This window comes from Petromyzon marinus, chromosome 59, assembly GCF_048934315.1.
Source record: "Petromyzon marinus isolate PM22_M1 ecotype Great Lakes invasive population chromosome 59, UKy_Petmar_22M1.pri1.0, whole genome shotgun sequence".
In the NCBI taxonomy this organism is placed as follows: Eukaryota; Metazoa; Chordata; class Hyperoartia; order Petromyzontiformes; family Petromyzontidae; genus Petromyzon; species Petromyzon marinus.
Genome location: NC_133725.1, coordinates 15,333,428 through 15,341,043, shown reverse-complemented (window position 1 = coordinate 15,341,043; position 7,616 = coordinate 15,333,428). Strand labels below are relative to the sequence as shown.

General features: G+C 53.2%; 1 long non-coding RNA gene across 1 annotated transcript; it reads left to right on the top strand.

Moving 5' to 3' along the window:
• The first annotated feature begins 262 nt into the window (after window positions 1–262).
• On the top strand, window positions 263–6,523 carry LOC142905891 (uncharacterized). The gene is made up of 7 exons (XR_012929897.1): window positions 263–359; window positions 663–924; window positions 1,666–1,775; window positions 2,983–3,106; window positions 3,642–3,737; window positions 4,574–4,644; window positions 5,078–6,523. It is a non-coding gene; the product is annotated as an uncharacterized LOC142905891 (long non-coding RNA).
• The last annotated feature ends 1,093 nt before the right edge of the window (window positions 6,524–7,616 follow it).

Below are 7,616 nucleotides of genomic sequence, written 5' to 3'. Positions count from 1 at the left end.
GACCCGAGTTCAATTCCCGCTCACGGCCAACACTGGTGACGATTCCGTTCCTGGGCCTCCCCTTGGTCAACTCAGCCTCAAATGAGTACCTGGTGCGTTGTGTAAACATCGCCACTGGGGAAATTAAGGCGGCCGGATGTGGTGCTGGCCACCTACCCCCCTTCGTGTATCAAAGGTGCTGCTCGTTAACAGCACTTGCACCCGACAGTCCTGTCGAAGGCTACATGGGGGATCTTTGTCTTTGTTTGGTGGTGCAGCTGAGGAGGCGCAACTGCACGGCGAGTACCTCTACCGCAAGGCGCAGGAGGCCAAGAAGGTCCTCGTAGAGGAGAAGGCGCAGCTCAAGAGGGCGCTCGATGGTAACGGGCGGCGAGACGGATCTAGAGATGGGCTCGCGACGACAAGACAGACGAGAGACAGCGAGACAGACTAGAGACGTTGAGACACGCAAGACAGACTAGAGACGGATCTAGAGACAATGAGACACGCAAGACGGACTAAGATGGGACAAGACGGTCTGACAATACAGGCGAGAAGACAACCGCGCGTTGGAAAGCGTTTCCGAATGAATCCATGCGTGCGCATGATTTTTCTTCCTTGTTAATTCTCCCCTGCCCGCCCCCCACCCACCGCCCCCTGTCCCCCTGACGTCGTCACCGAAGAAAACCTGGTGCTGCCTACGGACCTGCGGTGGGAGGCGCTTGAACTCCAGAAGGCCGTGGAGTTCGACCAGGGAGGGGAGGGCGATCTCACATCCCTCACCATCACGTCTCCTCGCATCTCTCTCTTCCTTCCCGCGAGACTCCCGAGGCAGAGGGATAAGCGTCGCGCGTCTCCGCCCGCTAGACACGCCGAGTCGGCACGCATCCCCGGCTCGCCGTCGGTCCTTCCTGCCAAGCGGTGGCACCGTGTTTTGCCGCGGAGGTTCGCGGTTCGAGAACGGCGGGCCCTCAACCCCCCCCCCCCCCCCCCACCGGTTTAATGGGTTTAATGCCGCAGTTGCGTTGACCGTAAATACTGCACGGCGATTGCTTCCCAAGTGGACTTTGAAAAATCCCGTGGCGTGAACGTGGAAAAAGAGTCGGCCGTGTGTGTGTGTGTGTGTGGTGGCTGGCGTAAATTTTGGTGGAATGTCAAATGAAGGCCGTGGTCACCACATCACGTGTACTTCTGGAGCAGTCTTCCTTCTGGAGCGGTCTTCCTTACAATATTAGGAAGCCACTGGAGCTTTGCACTTTTAAATCATCGTCTAGATTGACAAACTCATTTCTTGAGAACTACTTTTTGTGGTTAGTTTGTCACACTTCCGATTACCACGGTTGGCTACGTGCTGTAACAAAGAGGTTTAACATGCACTGACGCACTCATTCACTCACTCATCATTTTACTCAATTTACCCACTCACCTGCCATATCACCCACCCACTCTTGCAATTGGGACTCATCCAGGTCTCATTATTGCTCAGCTCGCTACACAAAATCAACGCGATCATTGCAGAGTGATATTCTCAACCATTCCTGGTCGCTCCTTCCATCCACCCACACACACACCTGCACTCACCTGCACGGTGAAGTATGGCAAATGATAACCTACCCTCTCCGTCCCCCCTGCCCCATCTACCACCTCTTTATATCCACCCCCCCCCCCCCCCCCCCGTGTCAGTAGGAGTGAGCAGCCACATGGATGACGAGTACCGCTGAGCCGGCGTGAAGGACCCACACATCATGGCGACGACCTCACGCGACCCCAGCTCCCTCCTCAAGCAGTTCATCAAGGTGCGGGCACGGGGTCGCAGGGGCTACAGGGTTTGGGGTCACACGAGGAATGTGGGTCCTCGTGTATTGCATGTGTACAAGCGCGCAAAGACAGAGGTCCCCCATATAGCCTTAACAGGTTTTTGGGACAGGTGCTGTTTGCGAGGGTGTAGGTGGCTAGCACCACAACTGGCCACCTTTATCTCTCTGGTAATGATGTTTAAACACCGCACTAGGTACTCGTTTGAGGCTGAGTTGATCTAGGGGAGGCCCAGGACCAGTTCAGATAATCGCCACTGGTGTTGGCCATGAACGGAAATAAACCTCGGGTCACTAGGTTTGTGGGGCAGCATGCTAACTGCTAAATTACCGCACACACACACGTGTTCTCTATCGGCTTTAGAATCAGTTCCTTGCACCTCACACGAGTCGTGTCGACCAATCATCGGGCTTGTGCAGTGTGAGACAACTCGCATCCGTTGAGTTAACCAGAAGAAATCTGGTTGTTGATGAAAGGTGGAGGCTGTGTGGTGGGGGGGGGGTCGTAAGTGGTGGAGCGTTGGACACTTTGGTTTGGTGCATGCAGCTTTTGTCAACTTCATTCCTCGCGATTCAGTCCGCCTTTTCGCGATGACCGATCCCTTCCATTCATCGAAAATGTATCTACTGTAGCACTACGCACGGTCGGTGGTCACGGAAAGATGTACCATTGGGGGCGCCACTGTGGCGAGATGTTAACTCCCTCACCTGGTATACAGGAGGTCGCAGGTTCAATCCTGACCCTGATGCCTGCTGTATATTTGGAGTTGCGTGCCTCTTTCCGAGGAGTCGCGTGGATTTCTCTCCAGGTCCTCCGGTTTTTCCCTCCGCATTTAGAATCAGCCACTTAGTTGAGCTATGATTTGTGGCCAGGTCGCTTCTGGAAAAGAGCTGCATAGCTCAGTGGGCCTTACCTGGTAAAATAAAAATAGTAAAGTTTTTCCAATGGTGCATCCCAGTTGTGCCAACACGGGGTTTGGCGACCCCGTATACCGGCACGGCTCGGCTCGGCTTCCGCAATGGAAAAAACAAACAACACAACCCGAGTCGGATACAGTGGGGGGGCGGGGAAGTGGGGGGGGCGAAAGCAGCGTGGCCGGGACGGACGCCGGTGGGAAGAGCGGACTCGGCGTGTGACCGCTTGCTGTCATGTTACCACACCACCACCACCCTCCCACCACCACCGCAGGAGATGAAGCTGATCCTGCCGAACGCTCAGCCGATGAACCACGGAGGCCACAAGCTGCAGGCGCTGGTGTGGGCGTGCTGCGCCAACGCCGTCAACGACTTCATCGTCCTGCATGAGCACCGCGGTATGCCAGGCACGCGCACGCACCGCAGTCGACAAAGCTCCCCCGTGTAGCCTTTAACAGGCTGTCAGGGCAAGTGCTGTTTGTCGAGCGACCTACGAAGGCCGGCAGGGCACACGGCGGGGTGGGTGGTGTAGTCATTACCGCATCTGGCCCCTTTTGTCTCCCCACTGTCGATGCTTGGACACACCGGAAATCGAAGTCAGGTCACCGGATTTGTAGTGTAATGAGATAGCCACTCCGCTCCCGCTCCCCGGTGTGATGCATGGTGTGACGTGTGTGATGCGGTGCAACAGACGGGGATGGAGGTGTATTTAGCTGTGCGTACGATGTGCGGTGTGTAGTATGACGCTGCAGACATGGAATTGTGGTGTTTTAACTGTGTAGGTGGTGTGATGTGGTATGATGCCGCAGATGGAAGGGCAGTCTGTTTAACTCTCCAGTACAGTCTGTGTGACACCTGTGGTGTGTCTAACTTTCCGGCATGCTGTTCATGTGACACGTGGTACGATACCACGGTGTACTTGACACTCTCGAGCGTGGTGATGCGGCACGACATCCGGACGTGGACATGATGTCCGAGGCATTCCCACACCTCGTGATGCACAACTTCACGTCGCGACTCGGAAAGAGGGTGCGTGCGGGCACCGTGCCAGTCTCACCCACATCTTCCTCCCCCATCCCCAAAGCACAAAGGTCCCTCGTATAGGCTATAACCCTTTCTCATTTCCATGATGTACATATACGTCGTCGAAACGGAACCGTAAGAAAAACTCAAGTACGTCTTCTGACCTGAAGACATACCTTTTGCTCCCATAAGACTATGCGGGAGGGCGTGTGGCACAGTTTTGTTCCATAGAGTGCCGGTCGTGTCACTACGGTTCTCTGCGGTGAGGGCAACGCCTTTTAAAAACAGCAGCGCTACGCCTCTATAAATAAAATTAACGCCGAGCCGCTCGCGCGTACCGAGATTCAGCGGTGAACGTGACACCTACCACCCGGCAACTTGCAGATGTCTCGGAATGGGAAAGAGTGAGCAGACTTTTGGGCCAGGTGCTGTGTGTCCGCCTGTATATTCGGAGTTTGCATGTTCTCCTCCTGGTCACTTTGATTTTTCTCCGGGTCCTCCGGGTTTTTCCCTACACATTTAGAAACTTGAATTTCGAGTATTTTGCTGCTATACATTTTTATGTGAAAAAGAGCTACATAGCTCAGTGGTAAAATAAAAATAGTTTCGTTTTACTTTAGTTTTCGAGCAACAGCACAGAGTTTTTATTTAACGCCATCTCTGAAGCTGAAGGCGCGTAATGTTGTTCATTTGTTAATGCATCCGCAGTTTTAAACAGGGTGGCCGCTGGCCTCTAACTGGCAAACGTCTGCGAGGACACGTAATGAGAGTCCAGCGCCGTCCGTGTGACTTGCCGCGACCCCTCCCGTGACTTCTGTGCCCCCCTTCCCCCCTCCCAACAGGCACAACGTCTACAAGCGCGACGGCAAGGACATCGAGTTGAAGGAGGTGGGACCGTGATTCGAGATGGAGCGTAAGTCTGCCTGACACATTGTTACTCGTCTCCACTTTACACCCCTGCAAAGGCGGTGGAAATTCCACATTCCTTGTGGACTTCCCTACGAAGTGGTTGTAAATTTTATCGACCCCTGAGAGGATGATGGGCTGAATGTAAGAGTCTAGCCTCGGGCTAGGTGGCCCGCGGGTGACTTGTAGAGCGGATCGGAACTTGAGTCGGTGGGGTCGCTGCTCTGGTCGCATTCGCTGTACCGTGACCCGACTCGCATTCCCCCACCCCGGATGCGATGTGTAAATTCAAAGATGATCGGACGTAATGCTGGCCACCCACACCCACCCCTTGGTGTGCCGTGCTGGCTTTCCTACATGCTAACACACGAACAGCGCTTTTCCCACGCCGTCTGTTAAAGGCTGCATGGGGGGGATCTTTGCTTTTGTGTGTCGCGCAGTCTATGAGATTAAACTGGGCACGCTGGACAACGCGGCCACCGCCGAGGTGGAGTGGCCTTGGCGACCGTACATGAACACGGCGAAGAAGAGGAAGTTCCTGAGCGTGGAGTGAGGGAGGGGAGCGACTTCCCCCCCCCCATGGGCCTGGGGGGAGGGGCATTGGGGGGGGGGTTTGTCCCTGGAAAGCCGGAGTTGGAGTCGAACCTCGCGGCGCTCTCCGCCGAGGCTCGAGACGTTGAGGAGAGGTCGCCGCGTGGATAGGGCAGTGCGTGAATCGCTGTTCCAACCGTCGTCACACACGCGCATCATACGCGTCACACACACATTGCGGATGTACATTTATCAAACACAAACATGCACATCGTCGCATGCGTCGCACACAGAAGCACACAATTGCACAAAAAGACAAAGGTACTCCGTATCGCCGTTAACAGATTGCTGGGGCAAGTGCTGTTAACGGGTAGCACCTATGATGGCCGGCATGGCACAGAAGTGGTTGTGTGGCCAGCCCCACGTCTGGCTGCCTTTGTCCTCCCCAGTTTTGCGATGTTATACACACCCCACACCACGTACTCAGATGGCTGAGTTCGTAGTGCGCTAACTGCTGCACCACCGCTCCCCAAACGGTGTACATACACGCGTACACAAAACGAAACATTAACATTTATTTAAGTAACAAAAAAGAAAATACCAAGTCAGGCAGATGGAGAAAGTGGCGTGTCGCCGTGCACAGCACCGCTCTCGTAGCTACTCACCTAGGGTGGGAGCTCTTGGCTTCAATGCCACCCGGGATGTTTAGATGTGAAAACCTGCCATAAATAATATTTTTGGGAAGTCACAAGCGCCTTAAGTTGCATCTCATCTCGACCATTTTAATGGGCACCCCCCCCCCCTGTAGCTGTCCCCCTGTGGCACAAAATAAACTAACAAAACTAATCTCTTTTTATTTTACCAGGTAAGGCCCACTCAGCTGTATAGCTCTCTTTCAGGAACGACCGGGCCACAAATGAAAGCGCTATAAAGTGGCTTGTCACGCAGAAATATATAGCAGCCAAATACTTTTAAACGCATGTTTCTAAATGTGGAGGGAAAAACCGAAGGACCCAGAGAAAAATCCACGCGGTCACGGGGAGAACATGCAAACTCCAGATATACAGGCGTCGGGATTTAACCCACGACCTCTATACCAGGCGAGGCCCCAAGGTGAATCAGCACTTGGCCTGCGAGCGGGTATTATTAGTCTGTCAGTAGGGGGTAATGATTCCGGATTTCAGTCTCAATTGAAACTGAAATCTGGAACACTTTTGTCATATTTTGCTCGTATAAGTGTGTTCATAAAATACAAGTTTGGTCATTGAGAGAGTTATAAATGTCCTATACGCATTTCATGTTTATTGTGTTTATTGTATTTAATGTATGAAGAAAATACAATTTTGTATATGCTACAGTATGTTTCACACGTTATTCAGTGACACTGCATATGACGGGCAATGTTTGGGGCAATCGGCCTTCAACATGGAAAATACATAGAGGCCACATGACCCGTGGCCACCGCCACTTTAACCGTGGCCCCACCACTTCAACCGTGGCCCCATTGGCACGTTGATGTGTGGCTCTGCCTTCACCTGTGGTGAGAATGAGACCAGAAAAATTACAGGAGGCCGACTCCATATGAGTCCGTCACGCTCTGGATCTCGCTAATGGGACGTCGGATGAAAATAAAACATGGAAGCGACAAGTTTCTTCTCTGGCGAGGACATTCCCACAAGATTGCCACCTTTCCCAATTAATGGAATTTGCCCCAACATCACCCTGATCCAAACCAGCGGGAGCTGAAATCTTCCAGAAGGTTCAGGATTTATTGGTACAATCGTTCGGATGTTGGTGTCCGCATGGACTTGCATTTAAAACCCCCGGTCCGCTTGACGTCTTTTAAACAATACCTGTGGTCGGGTCTGCTCCCCCACCTTTCTATCCCCTGCTTTTTTTTTATAACCGGTGTAGTATATGTTGACGGTGTGTGCGTGTATCACAACGCGATGTAACCGGGCCCTCGAATTGCCTCAAGAAATGAATAAACAACACCTGTCGCTTTGCTGTTGTGATGTCACCACGAGGCGCCGAATGACGGTGGGACGGCGTCGTCGCACTCGTCGAGTGGACAAGGGCTCCGTGAAATGACGGTGCGGATTGCGCCAAGCGTATAGAGGTCGCCGATTGCACGCCGCTGTGGCTCAAACACTCGTGGGTCCACCTCAAAGTTCCTGTGCCCATTTGAACCTCATTGCCTGCGATGATGCTGCTGCTGCCATGGAAGAACACACGTGGCGCCCTCTTGTCTCTCCATGTTGTCTTTCACGTCCCATCGCAGTTTTCAGGTCACTTGATGTTTACAGCCTCCGGTAAGGAGGCAGTGAGGTTCAGCCGCTCCATTTTTCTTCCTTTAGTGCACAGTACCGTACACGGATACGGGCACAGTACAACACCGTAGCTTTATTGATTGTTCAACAAAAAAGACCATCCCTGGCCCAATCTAGT